Source organism: Pinus tabuliformis, chromosome 7, assembly GCF_031772625.1.
Source record: "Pinus tabuliformis cultivar Carrire ecotype Pingquan chromosome 7, CPIR1, whole genome shotgun sequence".
NCBI classification, from domain to species: domain Eukaryota; kingdom Viridiplantae; phylum Streptophyta; class Pinopsida; order Pinales; family Pinaceae; genus Pinus; species Pinus tabuliformis.
In genome coordinates this window covers 1,304,079,428-1,304,088,629 of record NC_142293.1, presented here as the reverse complement: position 1 = coordinate 1,304,088,629, position 9,202 = coordinate 1,304,079,428, and positions in this window count along the sequence as shown.

The following is a 9,202-nucleotide window of genomic DNA, read 5'->3' as shown; positions in this document are numbered from 1 at the left end:
CATACCTCAATATTTCCAAGAACTTATTGGTGTACTCATCATCTATAGTGGATCCCATCTTTAGTTCATACAACTTTTTTTCCTTGTCATCAAAGTATCTCTCCAATAGAAACATTTTCTTGAATAGTTGTTCAAATTCACTCTAAGTTAGATCTTCCTCATTTATGTACCTAACATTCTTCACATCTTCCCACCAAATTTTTTCTTTACCTTTAAGGCTGAAAGTAGCCACTCTAGCTTTCATGTTCTCTGAGTAGTCATCCAACCTGAAGAACTTCTTCATACCAGGTAACAAAGCCTCTACATCATGTGAACTCTTTACTTCTCCATCAAAATTAGATGGATTTTCTTTCTTAAAGTCATCCAGAAAGCATTCCCTATCACTCCACTTGTAAGGATGATAACGGTGATGATCATAGTGCTTATCTGCATCAGAACTAGAGACATAACTATGTCTATCCCTTCTCCTCTCTGAAGTGTCCAAGAATATGCTATCTCGGATTGTTTCCTCTCTATCTAATCAGTGATTGCCATGTGATCTAATGCCATATGTCCCACTAGTTTTGTCTTCTTTCTCATGACTAATCCAAAGTGGCCCTTAGCACTGCAAATCTAACAAACTTTGGAGTATCACTACATTTACCTCTACTATATTTCCCTTTGTTTTTATGATTTTGTCATTATCTTCCTTACAAATCCTTAGCTCTTCCTTTAAACTTCTGAGTGTTACTACCAAATCGGAAGAGTTCCCAACACCATACCTCTCTTCAGATTCATAGGGAGAGTCTCTGTGTCAACCATCTTGCTAGCCATTTGATATTTGTTCTTGCAAGGCATACTATGTCAAATAAACAAAATAATAATAGATCAACATACCTTAATATAGATCAGGGAGGATACTTTGTCTGTAGGATCACCAAATCAACGTGATAGATGTATAACATAATCATAACATCATATCGACATACGCAAGTAAATGTATCAACTCATAAACATCACTCTAACTTGGGTCTAGTCATCAATGCAATGCCGTATCAACAATGCCTGCTATGACCTCATGAATGACAACAACCATTACTCCATTGTACACATTTCTAGATGCATAATAAATGCCTAGTCAACTACAAATACACATAAACGCATGTATTCGAACATAGTCAATCAGTTCTTGCAATCAACCTACAAGACTGATACATGTAATCCAAATATTCAATAATGTAACCTAACATACTATAATGTAAGTAGGTGCCATAACATCGACATGTAAGTGAAAAATAACCATATACATTCAGTCACATACTCATGTCAAATACTCTTCACGAAGTCAACATCAAATTCTCCATGATAACCATATTAGAACCCTAATCCAACATCAAGAAATTGCAACAAGTATATAAGTGTAAGAGACACACATGAAATTAACATGCATGAAATACTAACATATTCAACCCATCAATTCCGAGAGTTGAACCATGCTTTGATACCTTTCAGAAATGCCCTCCTGCCACATCCACCCAAGTAACCATGCCAACCAGGGTAAACAAGAGATGAGAGGCTACTATGACCATATTTGACCTCCTAGGTAACCTTAAGGAAGTGGTGTCGATGGACATCACACACAGTCATCAAACATCATACATAGAACCTTCATGAGACAAGTCAACCACTCAGACAGCCTGTCCCTGAGTTCTACTACTGTTTTAACCAACTTATGCCAGATTAATGCTCCCTAGACATTCCCAAGGTAAGTTATAATGCTCCCTAGACACTGTTGAGGCGATTTAGTCTCTAGGCTAATGCTTTGTTTTCTAGCCTTCAAGGATTTGAGCCACCTTTTTTGCCCCAACGCCCAGGACACTTTCCATAATGGAATGATCACTTAAAATTGGTAAGAATACAAGGAAACAATGATGAAAAATAAATAAGCTAAATAAGACCATAACCAGACCCCTACTATCCATGACTAGCATTTCATCAAACATATTATCAACGTCCAACCTACAGGTGTGAACAACATAATTAAGTGTAGGGATCTCTTACTTATCTGAGAATCACCATGAACCATTGTTTCCTCATGTCATTTGCTGCCTTCTCATTTATTATATCATAGATACATTATCCATTCTGATACAAGTAAAAACATGCTAAGAGCCATACATATTTTTTGTTACAAAATATACATATAACCAGCATAATAGGAACAAAAATACAATGGACATGTTAGCCATCAAAATCCATGTATACATCAGTACATTTACACATGAAAATCAAGGGAATGAATTTCTCATTAATGAATGCAATAAACCAACCGAAGATGGGACTACCATGTTCCACCCAATGATTGCACCAAATATCTCTTCAGTCATTCACCCCCATGCCATATTCCAAGAATGAATGTGGGATCTCATAGAACACATCAATCAAAAATCATTCAGGGCTTGTAGAGGCCATCCACCTCAACCCATCAAACAGTGATTCCACCTCATGTTTGAACATCAAAAAACCATTATTAGATTGGTCTCCATCCAAGCCTTCTAGGGATTTGAAGTCATTTTTCCAACCAAGGCTTCTAGAACTAGTAACTCAACCCACAACTTATACAGGGCTTCCAAAGAGTTTTTCCAACCAAGGATTCCAGGACTAGTAACTCAACCCACAAAGGGATTTCGGAACATTTTTCCAACCAAGGCTTCCAAGACTAGTAACTCAACCCAAGCTGTTACAGGGCTTCTAGAGTGTTTATTCAACTAGGGCATCCAGGACTAATAACTCAATCCAAGCTAAGGAAACATGAGAACCAACCAAAAACAAACAATGAGAGTAAACCCACAATCACCATGGTTATCCAGAAAATGGAAAGGCTATGCAATCTATTGTCGATCCAAGCAATCCTACATGCATTTGACATATCACAACCAAGAAACCGCATGCATATGCCATGCATACCAAATCAAGTGCAGAAATAATACATGAAGCTTGGTGCTTGAAAGAAAATATGATGTAGTTTCTCATGTCTTTGCCTTCTTGCACTTTCCTAACCTTCCTTTTCCTTCTTGCTCCAAGAATCCAGGTATGCCACACCCTCCAAGAGTGCTCCAAGAAAACTATAAGTATCCAAGAGTATGAGAGAGGGAGAGAATAATGATAGAGTTTCAACACTAAACTGACAAAAGGTTACCAACTAATCCTCATAAGCCTTTTTATGGATGAGGCCTCTAATTTATTCATTTTCCATTGTTTTCCTTCATTTTCATCCTCACATGCAACCTATGACCTTTCACCTCCTTTTTCTCCTAATTTCCATTATTTTTATAAATACATGTGCCAAAATACCTTTTTTCCTTTTAATGCCTTGGCCATTGCCTTTGCTAATTTCCTTAGCCATAAACATCCAAATGAACACCCCCTAGTATGTCTTACCCAATATTCAACTTGGAATAAGTGTCTTATCGACCATGGTTATTTATTTTTAACTCTTATTACAAGGAATTTTCACTAGGGCTGTTACAATGGCTCCCATCAATAGGTATATTTTGATGCTCATTGTGCTATCCTCCAACCCCTAAAACTGTCCTTTTCTCACATTAATTTGAATTTTTTATCCATAATATGCTCAATAGGAAGACTAAAGGGTTGTTGTCATATTTCATGGCCTAATGTGATTAATGTGTAGGAAAAAGAATCATTTTTGGAGATATTTACTATGCAGGGGACTTGTCGGAGACATCTAGAGGGAATCTAGGGGACTTTTCCACTACATTAATTCTCCAACTTGGCTTGAGATCAAAGATTCCTCACCAACGACTCAAATTAACTAGTAGCTAAGGAACTCAAGTGTATGTGAAGATCCAAGGGAGCCAGGTCCACCAATTTAAAGATTTTGAAGGGAAGCAATCCCCCTTTCAAGGGAGTTTCCCCTCAACTACATTTTGTATAAATAAACGATCCTAAATAATAATTAGGATTCAAAATTTTGTTGGAGATAGGAGTAGATACTGAGAGCCTAGTACCTAGTACTGTTATTTTCATATTTCACATGACTCTTATTTTCTGTCAATGAAGAGATTACTATTGGCCTACAGTTGAGTTAACTTAGGATGCTTGAAACCCTTTGGTTTAGGCCCAACCTAGAGGCTTTAGTCCCTCTAATGTATTATTTCCTTGTTCTTGACCAAATCATTGTATTTATTTTATTGTTTAAGTAGGAATTATATTATAGAAATGGTAGTCACTGGTTTAACCACCACCTCTCTTGCGGGAAGTGTGGCTCAAAGATCGATAATCACAAGACGAAAACGTTTTTTTTATGATTTCTTGGAAATTGTTAAGTTTTGGACTCTAACTATCTTCATGCTTTGTTTCTGCAACCTAAGAATTACCAAAATTTGTTTGGCAATTAGAGAAGGCTAGAATAGATCTTAAAGCAATAAAATTCAACTCGTTATTTCCACTTTGATCAAATTTTCTGCAATATTGATCATGTAATTCATGTACATGGCTAGTCTGCAGGGATTGTTGTTGACTTTCAGTAGTTAGCACACTCATCTACATCCACTTAGGCTATTCCATGTCCCTCTTAGACACCTCACATTATTCTCAAACTATGCCATTGAGACTGTTCTTTTAGGGCGAATGAAGGACACCATGGGCACAAACGTTTGTGCAAGATAGTCCTCTGAGGGTTACTAGGCTTGGAAAAAGAGTTCCCACATCCCTCATCCACATTCATCCACTTTCTTTGACCTTCAAAACACCATATTTTCCCTCATACAGCTCTTGGACCCATTCTTGTAGAAAAACATGGCCTCCTATAGAACTTCTTGTATCAGTCCTGTAGCACTCCTTAAATCAACCCAGATTTTTCCTAAGCCTTGATTGTTGGGATGGGTTCCTCTGGGGTTAGTTTTAGGGAAAACACCCAAGTTTTGATGTAAAGTCTCCAGAACTTGTGTTGGTGGACCGCGTAGATAGTTAAAGAGTCAAAAAGGGTTTTACCCTCTTTTATGTAAGTTAAGTCGGCGTTTTGAAGATCTACCCATGGTCCGTGGACCATGGGATTGTATAAATAGGTGTGTATTACAGATTTTAAGCTAGGAAAACAATGAAGAAGATGAATGTAATGGGCCAATAAGAAGGAAGATCGTAGAAGTGTTACAGGAGGAAAAGGCTCTACAGTTGAGTGCGCAGAGGCCTAGAGTAGTTTCTGCAACTAAGTGCGTGGACCCCTACAGATGAGTGCGCAGGGAAGTCTTGAGTCTGTAAGATTAACTGAATATCAATAAAGAAGATTATTACAAATATTCCTGTGTTTCATCTCTTTACTTCTGTTATGTATGAATGTGCTTTATGTTGTGACGAATAATGGTCCTATGAAATAATGATGTCTTGATGTGCAACTTTACTTGATTTATATTGTTATCTTAACGTAATTGATGTTACATGTTTATGTGAAGAATATATCATTCTCTGTTAAAGTTATCAAAGAATTAAGTAGAAATAAGTAAATACTAGGTTAAGGGTAATCTATGGTGTACGTAAGTAGCTAATTCGCCTATTCAGTGTCCGCAAACGTCAGTCGTAGACCTTTCTGGAGGTCTAGAGGCTGATTAATGGGAGTTACATCAATAAGCCAAAAGGTCTTATCAATCTGTGCGAAGGAAGATCTAGGGCACAAAATGACATCACACTGATCTCTGGGTGTGGAAACATGGTTCCAACATCACCCCATACTGCTTCGGGTGAGACTTCAGTCTGCGCTCCACTGATTGATGCCGAAAGGGCCAGTGGTGTAGGGATTTGTTTGGCACAATTAACTCTGAACCTGGGTCAAGACCCACTAAGCCAACAAATGGTTCTATTATTGGGACTGGGATCTGCATAAAGAGATGTGTGATGTCACATCACTAGAATCCGACAGAGAAGGAAGTTGAGAAGTGGTTGGATAGAAATATCCACGAATTCATGGTGCAATAAAACAAGAATCCGCGCCTTTCAAAAGAACAATGGTTCGATAGATATCTATACATAGGAATAAATGAAATTTTCTTCTACACCTTCTCGCTTGAACTATACAAGTGGATCGCTAAATTGGCAGACGGCCAAGGAAGGTGGAGGCTTGATGGTCCAATAATGTGGACCTCGGAGCTTGTGTGGAGGTCGGAAGCTTCTGAAGATAATATTGTGTGTGCAGTTTGTTGGCATTATGATACATATGTTGTACTTGATGGCAACCCACTCATCTCAGATAATAAATTATAATGTAGAGAAAAGTTCACGCACTTTCATGCAAGGAAAAGCGCGTATATGTTGGAGAACTTACCTTTGGTCCATGGTAGTTAGTCCTTGGTATTTGAACCTATGAGGAAAAGCGCGTATATGTTGGAGAACTTACCTTTGGTCCATGGTAGTTAGTCCTTGGTATTTGAACCTATGAGGAGAAGCGCGTATATGTTGGAGAACTTATCTTTGGTCCATGGTAGTTAGTCCTTGGTATTTGAACCTATGAGGAAAAACGCGTATATGTTGGAAAACTTACCTTTGGTCCATGGTAGTTAGTCCTTGGTATTTGAACCTATGGTTTTGGACCATGGTACTTCGTCAAAAGTGTTGATCTCACGTACTTTCATGGTTGGTTCATGGTATTAGTCCAACAGTTTTTTGATCCTATGGTTTTGGCCTGAGGTATTGTGAAAGGCCTAAGCCTATATAAAGCAAAGGAGATCACTTGGCTAATTCATTCTTGCAAATCGAATATCTTAAGATCTGAAATATTGGGTTATTGTTTTAAAAGTTTGATCTATGAAAGGGAAGTTGAAAGCAAATCTGTGAAGGGTGATCTCTCGAGCGCTGCAGCTGCGGAAGTGCGGAGGCGCCACAGAAGGCGCAGTGCGGAGGCGCAGTGCGGAGACGCAACAGAAGGCGCAGTGTGGAGGCGCCACAGAAGGCACAGTACGGAGGCGCCACAGAAGGCGCAGTGCGGAGGCGCCACAGAAGGCGCAGTGCGGAGACGCCACAGAGGCGCCACAGAATACGCAGTGCGGAGGCGCCACAAAAGGCGTAGTGCGGAGGCGCCACGGAAGGCACAGTGCAGAGGTGCCACAGAAGGCGCAGTGCAGAGGCACCACAGAAGGCGCAGTGCAGAGGCGCCACAGAAGGTGTAGTGCGGAGGCGCCACAGAAGGCGCAGTGTAGAGGCGCCACAGAAGGCGCAGTGCGGAGACGCCACAGAGGCGCCATAGAAGGCGCAGTGCGGAGACGCCATAGAAGGCGCAGTGCAGAGGCGCCACAGAAGGCACAGTGCAGAGACGCCACAGAGGCGCCATAGAAGGCGCAGTACGGAGGCGCCATAGAAGGCGCAGGTGCGGTGGTCGTGGCGCCACAGAAGGCGCAGGTGCGGAGGTAGTACAAATATCCGCAGATCTATAGTAGTGAAGTTGCGATCCCTGCTTAAAATTTGTTTTAACTGCCTTTGATTATTCTGCATGGTTTTGGGTGCATAACTGATGTTTGGTTACTGGTGTTGAGTTCAGATAACAGCATGATTAATGACTTATCTTTATGTACTAGATCTGGTTGATAACTCTCATAATATCATTGTATATGTATGGATCTGGTGATTGGGTGATTCAAAAGGTTGTTTGATTATGAGCTTCAATGTTGTTGTTGGATCCAGTTTGAAAATTTATGAAAAGTGGTCCTTGAAAGAAAAGAAGTAGGGGGTTGTAGCTCCCTTCCAGGAGAGACTGGAAAACGAGAGAGAGTTGTAGCTCTCTGCAGGTTGCAGCCTGCGTACTGGTAAAGGACTGCACCAGTACAAAATCATTGTAACAGGAGTTTCTAATTTGAAAGAAGATAGAGACATGTTGCAGCAGGTGGTTTTCACCCACATTGGGTTTCCACCTTATATCTGGTGTTCTTTGGTGTGACTATCTATTTTTCTTGTTCATGCTTATTATTTTATGGTACTGATATGCAAAAATGATTCAAAGTGTAAATAAGGAAGATTTGTTAAAAGAATTTGATAATACTGATTCACCCCCCCCTCTTAGTATTATTTTCAACAATTGGTATCAGAGCAGGTCCTTCAGAGAAGCTTGATCGCTTGAAGGTAGATCATTCATCATGAGCAACTACGAGAGAGAAGCATCAATCAGGCCACCAATTTTTGATGGGACAAACTTCAATTATTGGAAGATAAAAGAGTTACTTGTTGGAAATAATACTGAGAGGGGGGGGGGGGGTGAATCAGTATTATCAGATCAATCAAACTTTTCAATTTCATACTCAGAAACATATACGCTACTTCAATTAAGTGAACCCGCATGTACACGCTACTGTGTCTAATGAAACTCGCGTATATCCAGAGATCTTATAATTCAGTTAGCTTAATCTTCAGTAAATGCATCAGATCATTATTAAGCATATTAACAGTAAACATGTGCAGAATAACAGAACAGAACATCACACAAGAGCCACACACATGAACACAAAGATATAAGGTGGAAACCCAATGTGGGTGAAAACCACCTGCTGCAAGTCATCTCAATCTTCTTCTTAATAAGAAAATCCTTTTACAATATTTGTACTGGTGCAGTCTTATACCAGTACGGGAGCTACAACCCCCTTTGCTCTTGTACTAGCCGATCCATTTACTAGTACGCAGGCTGCTACCTGCTACAATGCTCCAAAGATCTCCTTTAGCTTTTGTACTAGCTTAGATACTAGTACGTAGGTGCTTGCCTACAATCTTCTCACCTCCAGGTACCACGTTTCATCAATTTTCAGACTGGATACACTGAAGCACAACACATAATCTGTAAGGCCACTTTTCATCCAATTTTCATACTGGACCCATAACTATCATTGAAGCTCAAAACAATCATCAAACTCTGAATCACTGAAACCCTGTTAACAACAGTCACCAGAACACAGAGCAGACACAGAACTCTGTAATAACCATCAGATCCATCTGCAACTTCAAATATTAAGATTTACAATGTATACGCTACTTCGATGAATCAAACCCGCGTGTATACGCGTTTTTATCAAAGACAACCCGCGTACAGATCTAAAAATAATTTCTCATAACTTGCAGCTGTACCAGACATCAATCATACTCATAACACTTATAGAACAATACATGCATCAGTATGTAGATCTAGAATAGGCATCATAAAGATAGTTCATTTCAAACCATTTGATCC